At 37.2% G+C, this 10,396-nt stretch overlaps 1 pseudogene; it reads right to left on the reverse strand.

The window, feature by feature from the left end:
* Positions 1 to 4,042: 4,042 nt before the first annotated feature.
* LOC132212700 (PRELI domain containing protein 3B-like) lies at positions 4,043 to 5,733 on the reverse strand (annotated as a pseudogene).
* Positions 5,734 to 10,396: the final 4,663 nt, after the last annotated feature.

Here is a 10,396-nt window from a genome sequence, read left to right on the forward strand (position 1 = left end):
GTCTACAAAGGAAGCACTCGAGGAAGGTTTGTTAAGTTAAATTGAAGTCCCAAGAGAACATTATTCGCCAATTTCCTTGCCAATAAAATATAAATATGCATTCACCTCACAAGGTTGTTCAAATGAGACTTACATATGTAACACACATGAGGGGCATAACACATTGTCTGACCAAATGGGCACTAAAGATCACTTTTATATCCTCTGTACCCATTCTTCTGTACCATTCCTGGTTACTTGGTGGCCAGAGTTTATTTTTAGACTGGAGTTGGAGTATAATGAAAAGAGAGGCCAGAGCAAACTTTGCTATTTGATCCAAAGTTTATAACACCACACACATTTATGTTAGAAATTATATAGAGTGATCTATATATTTTTGTCTAAAAAATGAAAATTCAGAAAGAGAGCAAACTAGAAGAGGCAAAAACTTGGAAATCCACGGTTTTTTAGTCTTTCATAAAATGCTCCTTTGGAAAAAAAATACTGTTTCTAGATCGTTTTATATATGTTTTCTCCTATATCTATATTGCTAAATATAAAAAATGCCTTATTATGAATAATACACGGAAGGTTATCTCATTACTAAAAAAATCTTTGGCAGTATTATAACATAATCTTAAAACCAAGATTCTGTCAGAGTTCAAATTTTGGTTTTACACTGTAGTATATTACCAGAATAATTGGATGTTGTTGTTGACATTATGTTATGTGTGATTTTTTTGTAAATTGGGGTGAAGACTGCTTTAAGTGTTTCAGTTTCTGGTGTGTGTATATAGCCACATTAAAAGCTGTTCCTTTTGACATTCTTTCTCAATAAATGTCTCATTATTACTGTGGAATGGAAATGGAGCCAAATCCTTGTTCTCCAGATGGTTCATAAAGATTTGGAACATTTCATAAATGGAAAAACTGACCGGCTGTAGTGACGCCTCCTTCCATTCCCATCTCGGTGCTAACGTTACGGAAAAGGAGCCTTTATTCTGACATTCTTCCCATTTATTTTGCACCTTGTGGAGCCATCTTTATTTCTCTTTAAGTGTTTTTCAATTTATAGAAGTAGATTTGTTTCTTGTTCTTGGTTTTTACATTGTGATTATGGAAAAATTCAAACATCATTCAAATGAAGAGTATTGCAAATCTGTGTGTACCTACCATTCACTTCAGGTGATGAGTTCATGACCAATATGGTTTCCTCTAAACGTCCACCTACTTCTCTCAACCCTCTCTCCATGTCTTGTCATTTAATCTATAAGCATTTTTGTATGTATCTCTAAAAGACAAACATCTTTTTTTTAAGTATATATTTTTTCTTGATTTTTCAGAGAGGAAGAGAGAAGGAAAGAGAGATAGAAACATCAACGATGAGAGAGAATCATTGATCGTCTGCCTCCCTCATGCCCCCTACTGGGGATTGACCCTGCAACCCAGACATGTGCCCTTGACTGAAATTGAACCTGGGACTCCAGTCCGCAGGCTGACGCTCTATCCACTGAGCCAAACCAGCTAAGGCTAAAAAACAAATATCCTTTTAGAATCATTACAATACAGATTAATCCCTTTAATGCCAATATTTAGTCAGTATTTACATTTCTATATTGTTTTCTAATGATCTTTATTTCCTTTGTTTCCTGGAACTTCTATTATAATAAACACATATATAATTTTAAATTTTCAAGTAGTCACATTAAAAAAAATAAAAAGTGGGTGAAATTAATATTTTGGGGTGAAATTAATTTTAATACTGTGTTATTTAACCCCAATGTCTATAATATTATCTGAAGACCATATAAGTGTATTAATTAAATATTAAAAGTATTGATTACATAAAATAAATGTTTATTAAGACCAATGTATTATCAGTACAAAACATTAATTAATATAATTCAGTGTAAATGGATACAAAATTATTAATTAAATATTTTAGTTTTTTTTCTTTCTAAGTTTTCAAAACAAATGCTTGGTTTACAAATATAGCATATAACAATGTGGGGTAGCCAGAGTTCAAATTGTATAATCAACAGAGCCACTCCAGAGTTCTTGTTTTACAAAGTAATAAAATAGATGGCTTTATATTTTCTGAAGTCTTCCTTCTCTATACCCTGCCCATTTTATTTATTTTTAAAATTTATTTATTTTTTTCCCTTTTAGACATTATCATCTCTGTAGCACTTAGTTTGAATTCTGTTTCTAACAGTTGTTCAGAGTGAGGGAAGTTATCCTGGGAGGGTATGTACTGCCAGTCTGTTAGTTTTAGGAAGTTTTTGGGTCCAGAGTCAGACTACCATCAGAATTTCTCAAAGCCCTCTTGCTCCAGCCTGCAAATTGCAACCTCAGTATCCTCTCCCAGTTACTATTTCTTTGCTCAAAATGACCCATTAGATTCCAGTTGTACCTGGTGGCATTTTGACAGGTTCCTTCTCTTCTCTTTGCTTCCTTTTGCAAAGTCACTGATACTCTATATCTTAGAGCTATTGCTAGTTAGTTGTTTTCTATTTGTATTTTTGTATCTATGATAATTCCTTGTCACCTAAGTCTGTTGTAGATGTTGACTATGGAATTTTTTTCTATCATATTCATTTTTATTTTTATTCAGGAAAGAAAGAACAACAAATTATGTCACTTCTGCTACCATCCTCCCACAACCCTTTTGAAAATATTTTAACTTATTTATATGGAAATATTTTATTTTAAGTGTCTGGGAGTTTTTAAACTGAATTTTGTGTACCCATTTGTTGACTTGATTACACTTATTACGTATCACACCAAGGCCATCCCACATCTTGGTTTTTAGGAGTGTGCTCTAGCAATAGAGATTTGCCATTGAAATAAACTTCACTAAGTAATATAATATGCACTGCTATTTAATATTTTGTATGTTTGGAAAGTACATTAAGAGAAAAATGAAACAGAAACATGAGTTTTTAGAAAGAAGAAACTCACTAATCACTGTAACTTTAGCTCTATTAGTAAGTGGAAAGGTGAATATACTTTTTAATCTGGTAAATATTGTTAATTACCTCTAGCAATATAGTAAAAATTGAGCAGCCTTTCTGTCACCTCTCTTGCCTCTGTCACAGAAGTACCCGAAAGATCCTTTGAGCCAACCTTAGATATTTCATTTTGCTTTGATGTTAGTATCTGGTACATCTAGTAGCATTCTATATAGGTGATAAAATTGTACTGGAGATTAAACAGATGTTCCATATATATTTTATTCTGCAGATGCTTTCTTTATTCTCTTCCTACTAATGAGAGAGAGCACATGCGACACATTGTATTCAAATGAGATCCTTTCACGCAGGTATTCAAACAAATATTTTTTAAAAAGAACCACCAAGTTATTTAACTCTACAAATTAGCAGGAAATGTCAACGTTCACTTTTAAAAATTGTTTCTAGCATAAAAGCAATAATTTTGACCATCCAGGAGGTGGTGTCTATCACAGGTCTTCCTCCTCTGGCCATGGACCTCCTCCCTTTGTACCTTGTAAGCATCCTAGAAAGGTGGTTTGGTTTTATCCTCAACCAAAGTCAGCCTCAGACTCTTCGCAAGAATCTGCTCCCTACTTCCGCGCTTCTCTTCCTTACACTCTCATCTCTCCAGAGCTGCCATTGGGATGCTGCCCTAGTTGCTCCTCCTTAGTTCCTCGACCTTACCACTAGGATATGATCCCTTGCATCTGACCCACCTTGCTAGGTACATAGGCATGTCAAAAGGAGCTCCTCTTAGCTTCCAGGCCATCGAGAATTTAAGACCTTTGATATATACAAGGCTAAAGCTTTAGAGATTTTGCTCCTTCCAATTTATGCATTTCAGTATGAGGTGCTATGGTAGGTGATGGAGGTAATTTTTAAGTTAAATCTTATACATGAGATCAAGTTTCTTATTTTATTATTTTTTGGAAGAATCCCTTTTATTTAGAAACCCTGCACCTCTTTGTTCTGATGAAAAGTCACATAGCCTTTCTTCAGCTTATAAAAAATGCCACCTAAATATGGTTGTATTTTTAAAATAAATAAATATATTGCCAGCTAGCAGAGACTCAGGGGCCTGGTACACCAGCGTTCGTCCTGTCAAATGCTGCTTCTGCCATTATTGTCCTTATGCCCCCTCTTGCCAAAGCTGCCAATTCTTAAATCTCAGCATTTAATGTATGTATTATACATTTCATTGTTTCCTGGCCTTTAATAGTGTTTGAAGATATAGTACTTGCCATCAGTCCTTTGAGATAACTACTGAGACTGACTCTTTTCACAATGATTATGGTTTTTTGAGGGTGTTTTTTTTTTTTCTGGATCCTGAAGATAAGGTTGCTACTGAAAACGTGTGTACATGATATATTAATGGGTTTAAGTTCCATTATTTTTTCTACAGAATCAACTATAGAATGTTCTTACACATAAGTTTATTCCTAACTGCTCAGTAAGAGATTTCATAATGGAAGGCAGGCCCCTCTCTATGCTGGGACGTATATGGCTGTGCAACTTTCCAGAGGCATCTATGTGTCTGCCCAGTACATCAACTCCATACTTGGGTTCATAGGGTTTGAGTATTTCTGCATTGCAGCTGCTGTAACCATTTCCTATGGGTGGTCAAAGACAAGCTCTGGAGTTCAGATCATCTGGAGCCAGCCGCCTGTGCAATGTCCGGGCAGCCCAATGAGGTAAAGAGGCCACACTTGCCCCCACCTCTTCCCCAAAGCCATCCCTCTGGCCACACAACTTGCACTTGCTGTGGGGCCCATTGTCCCCATACTCTGCCCCACCCCCTGTGCAGGCCCAGGTTTTTCAAGGTCAAGTTTCTTTAGATAGGACAATTTTAGCACTTTTCTGCATCATTGTATTTAACAGTGGAGTGTAGGCAATCAGCTGCCTCCTTTTTTCTCTTCCTTAATTTTTGACTCATAAGTTTCCCTGCTGTTTCTTGTGCTGGATTGGAGCTTGAAAAGTTAGTTCTGTTTTTTGTCTTCCAGTGAGCTATTCCAAATTCTTTAAACAGGCACCAGTTTGCAGAATATTCAGCCTTGGGGGGAAAAGTATTCACACACACAGGGTACTGCTCCAGTGGAATTTCTGGTATTTTATAGTTTATAGTGTAAATGTTTTCTGTCTCCACGTAACTCTAAAAGATGCAGTCATTTTAAAAGTTCGATTTGCTCATGTGGGCCAAGAGGTTTTGTGAAAAGAATTGTAAAGACGCCATTCTTTTCTTATAGGGAGTCGAGAAAGGTAGGAACTGACAGTGAGATTCCTGCTGCAGCTGTCAGCTCCCGACCATTGAGAGCGGCAGAGCAAACAGGAAGCGCGTCTGTTGTGTTTCCCTAAGACATGGAAGTTTTGTGTGTTTGCTATTTGTTTTTTTAAAATGCTAGTGTGGAGTGGCCAGCAAATGCTGGACTCGGTGACATGAATCTTTTACACACAAGCTGAGACTGTGCGTGTTCCCTACACGGAGCAATCTCTTTCCACATCCGCTGAGAATCTAGGTTCTAATGGGATGTCATGCCAGGAAGGAAGGTGGGAAAGTTTGTGAGCTGGGAGTTCAGTGGGGCCTCTGTGAGGAGAAGAAGAAGTTAGAAATAAAGTGGATTTTGTTTTCCTACATCAAGGAATATTGTTCGAAATAATGATCAGAGTCAGAGTGGCCTCTTATGAAAGCCACCTCGCACCCCCGCTTACGCCTGTGTTCAGTGTCCCTCTCGGGTGCTACCCGAGCTCGTGCGGCCCTCTGCATTACGGCACATGAGAAACTGGGTTAAAACCGCCTCCTTAATTGTTGTTCTCTTCTCAGCTCTATGATTTTTGAGGCCAGACAGTGCATCTCATTCATCATTTCAGAGCCTAATATAGCTTCTTGGTATATATTTATTCAGCTAAATATATAATATAAATTAGCTGCCTATAATTATAAGCAGAGTAACTTAGAACATTACCATTTAAAGTCTCTTAGGTATCGCATAATTATGCTACCAATAAGATCCCATGCAAGAAGAGATTAAATGGTAATGTCCTAAGTCACCTTGCTTAGGAAATGCTTAATGGTGATACATAGGAAATGCCACATTTCACAACAACATGATTGCAAAGAATAGACAGAGTTTTGAAAAGGCTGCATAAAGCACTAGGATTAGAGAAACAGGGATCCATATCATGAGGCAGTGATTTCCAGAGAGAGTGATTTGGATGAGTAGAGGGGCTGTGAAGCAAGTTGCAGAAATACCAGAGCAGACCTGGAACATGTGTGAGAAGAGCCTGGACAACACAGAGGATCCAGGCAGGAGTAGAATTACTTTCTCAGCAGAGAAGTGTGGAGGGCTGTCATCGGTTACTTGGTGAGGCGAAACTGGAGCCTGATAAACCTCACACTGAATCAGTTCTCTTTATTGGAATATATACAGGCATAAGAAAGCCAGTGTGTGGTTCTTGTTAATGAGTGTTCACTCTAGACCAGCGGTTCTCAACCTGTGGGTCGCAACCCCTTTGGTGGTCGAACGACCCTTTCACAGGGGTCTCCTAAGACCATCCTGCATATCAGTAATTTACATTACGATTCATAACAGTAGCAACATTACAGTTAGGAAGTAGCAACGAAAATAATTTTATGGTTGGGTCACAACATGAGGAACTGTATTTAAAGGGCCAGAAGGTTGAGAACCACTGCGAGTCTAGACAAATCCTTGTGTTGCCTTCGTGAAGCCCCAGGTTAAAGAACCCCTGTACCTGTTATAGGTGGACCTGGCTCAGGGCATGGCTGAAGTCTAGAATTCAATGTTCCCAGAATGTGTAACTCCTGAATCAGTCTACTTAAAATTTTGAGCCTAAAAAGGCTTCTTTCTTTGTTCGGAAGGCCCTTTTTATAGTCTGCTTCTCCCACAACTTTGATGCAGTTATTAATCTCCCTTCCCATATCCAGTCCCTTGCAAGCTGATGTGATTGAAGAGAAGTGAGATACATTAAAAAATGGATTTCTGTAGAGGTGATTTAAAATTATTTTAATCATTAGCAACAGCAAAAAAATTAAAATGAGATAAAGTTGTTAAAACTAATACAATTTAAAAAAAAAATCTTAGAGTACAAAAGCCAGTTCTGTTTAGATTATGAGTTAAATATATTTGGGTAATTGTTGAAACATGAAATGTCTGCATGCATGCTATCTTTCTTTTTAGTAATTTGTATTTTTAAATCTATGTCGCTTTAATATTCAAGTAGCACACATTTTATAATGGAAAAGAAAAGCCCTCTGCCCTACCTCATCACCCCCTACTCAAATTCTTTTAATTTATGCTGTCATTTATGTTCATATTTTAAAATTAGATGTATCTCTTTATTTACCAATTTCTGTTTACCTTACATTATGGAAGATTTAATCTTAGCAGTCTTATATCACACATCCCCCTTTTCCTTCTTCCATTTTCCCAGTAAAAATAGACCATAATTTGGTTAAATCAGTACTGGATGTCTGCTTAATGTGATTATATAAGTGAGTTTATTGCTTAGCCAGATATTGTTCTCTGATTACGCTTCATTTCCTGTTAGACTTCTTTGTTCTAATAGCAGGTATTTTCCTTCATCTTCTGGCTCACTTAGTTGCTGTGCTCTTATCACTTTATAATTAAGTATTCCAAAAGTCTCCAACAGATTGTAAATCCTGCCTGGTGTTTTACAAATGGCCGCATATGAGGTGTTTCCTGGGTTTCTTTCTAGTCTGGAGTTCTCAGTCCTGTCCAGACCAGGGTGATGCTCTTTGACCTGTACTGTCAACCTTTGCTGCCCCCTGCTCACTCCTCCAGCCACTTTTCAATCATTTAAATAAATAAATTGAGACAGTAATTCCAGTTAATGTAATAGTCACAATTCCTAGGTAGGGCCCCCAAGATTTCACAACCTGAACTACCCAGAGCATGTGATTGTGATATCACTCCCATGATTGTTAATGCTTTACTGTATGGCAGACTTGACCTTTGAAGGGGAGACTTTAAAAGCAAAGAATTTTCTCCAGTTGCTGTCAGAAGAGGAGGGCAGAGGGAAAATCAGATTCTAAGCACAGGATTTGATGGGCCTCTGTTGGCTTGAAGATGGGGGAGAGGGGAGTTAAATGATAAGGAATACAGGTGTTGTCTAGTTGCCAAAAGGGGACCCCAGCTAACTGCCAGCCAGGAAATGGGACTCTCAGACCTATAGTCACGGGGAACTGAATTCTTCCAATAACCCAAGAGTGGGATATTCCCTGGGTTCCATATGAAAGCCCAGCAGGTTAGCTCCTAGGCCTTAGGCCTTCCAGACCCTGAACAGAGGACTTAGTGAAGCCCACCTGAGCTAAGCCTGACTTAAAGAATTATGAAATAATAGTTTATTGGGATTTGTTATGTTTCAATAGAAAACTAATATTGCTTTAAGTACTTCACGGGACAGATAACCAAGAAACTAAGAGCATAACTACTTAGCATTAGAAAGGAAATTATTAGAACTTATTAATTTTTATTAGCATTAGAATGTACTAAACACAGGGTGGGGCAAATGTTGGTTTAGAGATGTGAGAACATGAAACAGAGCTTATTCTTGTATTATTATTATTTACTAATTATTGTATTATTTTCCATACAACAGTAAACCTACTTTTGCCCCACCCTGAATATCTACAACATGGATGAATCTTGGATGAATCTGTTGATCCAAAGAAGCCAAAATTAAAAGAAGTTATGTTCTGTGCTCACATTTATGTAAGTTCAAGTAGGAAAACTAATTTATGGTGATAGAAACCAAGAAATGCTGCCTCTGAGGGAGAGACGGGATTGGCTGAAAGGGTTGTGAGAGATCTTTCTGGGGTGATGGAAATATTTAACGTCTTGTTTTGCTAGTGGTTTCTGGATGTATCTAATTGTGAAAACTTGTAGAAGGAATACTTACCATGCACATGTTTCTACATCATTAATATACTTCAGTACAAATAAATTAAAATGTAAAGTAAGTGAATTCCTCGGTCATCCTCCAAGGTTGAAGTGATCACTGGCACCTCTGAATTGCAGGGAACATGCAAAGGGTTCCTCAGGCAGTGAAGCAGGAGCTGCCTTGTGACATTTCACCTGCTGTTTTGAACATCTGTGTCTTGTCTAGCCACTCAGTTTTTAATGTGTTTATTTTCTCCCACTTCCCAATGCCAATGAATTTATGAGCTCTTTGATGGCAAGGTTATCACAGGGCCTACCAGAATGCCTTCCCTAAAATAAGCATTCAATAAATAATTGGTGATTTGGTTAATTTATACCAAAAAATAAGGGGAAAATATATGATAGAAAAAGGAAGGAAAATAATACCAAATAATAAATTGCATGTATCTAACTTAATTTTCAATAACAGTTACAACCTTGTCTGTTATTCAAATATTCAGCTATTTTTAGACCCCAGTATTTAAATATCATGTTCATAATGTGATTACGTGGGTAATCATTAAGTGACTTCCTAGATCTTGTCTCCTAATGCAGTTAGACTCTTGTCTCATCTTCACAAAATAGCTCCCTTTGGGATAACCAATGTCATCTCTCCTTTCTTCCATAAGCAATAACCCAACGTTCCTAACCAGCTTCCTCTCCTACCGTCGCTATGAAATAACTGAAATTGTGATTGCCTTCCTCCTTAAAGCACAATCTTTTATTAATTAGATAGTAAGCCTTCTACAGAATTATTAACTTCTGTTAATGACAATGTGCTATCAAGGATTAGATATGATATTTTTGTTTAATAAAGACTTCTAACAAAATAATTTAAACAGCTGTAATTAAAGGAGGGATCCATGAAATGTATCTGTAAATACATATACTACATTTGAAATACAAGATAATAAAAATAGGGCTTAGCCATAGAACAGTATGAATTCATGGAACTACAAGAAATATTAGTAATAATTGACTGTATTAAGCATCAGGGCTCTGTTCCATTTTCCAGTCCACTAATCTATTTAATCTACTTTTAATTAAAACTCACTGCCTCCTGTAATCTTAAACTAATCTTTGAAAATTGAAGACATGAAAAAAAAAAACAGCAAAGAAAGTGGTTTTTGCTGACAGACGATAGAGCACAATCACTGGACTTTTGGGTTTTCACCTGCTAATTTCGGAAGTCCGGGTCACCCTCAGGGGGCTCTCTAATATTTTGTTTCATCCTCTAATGAGGGGCTGTGTCTCTCCACAGTGGTCTCTGTAATTTAGCTTTGGCTTTATTACTTTCCCTGTCTCAGACGGATGTAACTGAGGATCCAGTAGACGGCCAAATAATATAAATACTGGTCAATCGGATGCCTTACAAACTAATGGTTGATGCTTGAGACATCAAAAGACCTGGATTCTAAATGCCTGCTAGGTCATTGTTCTTAAAAATAAGCCACAGTTGTGCTGACTCAG

Source organism: Myotis daubentonii, chromosome 11 (assembly GCF_963259705.1).
Source record: "Myotis daubentonii chromosome 11, mMyoDau2.1, whole genome shotgun sequence".
NCBI classification, from domain to species: domain Eukaryota; kingdom Metazoa; phylum Chordata; class Mammalia; order Chiroptera; family Vespertilionidae; genus Myotis; species Myotis daubentonii.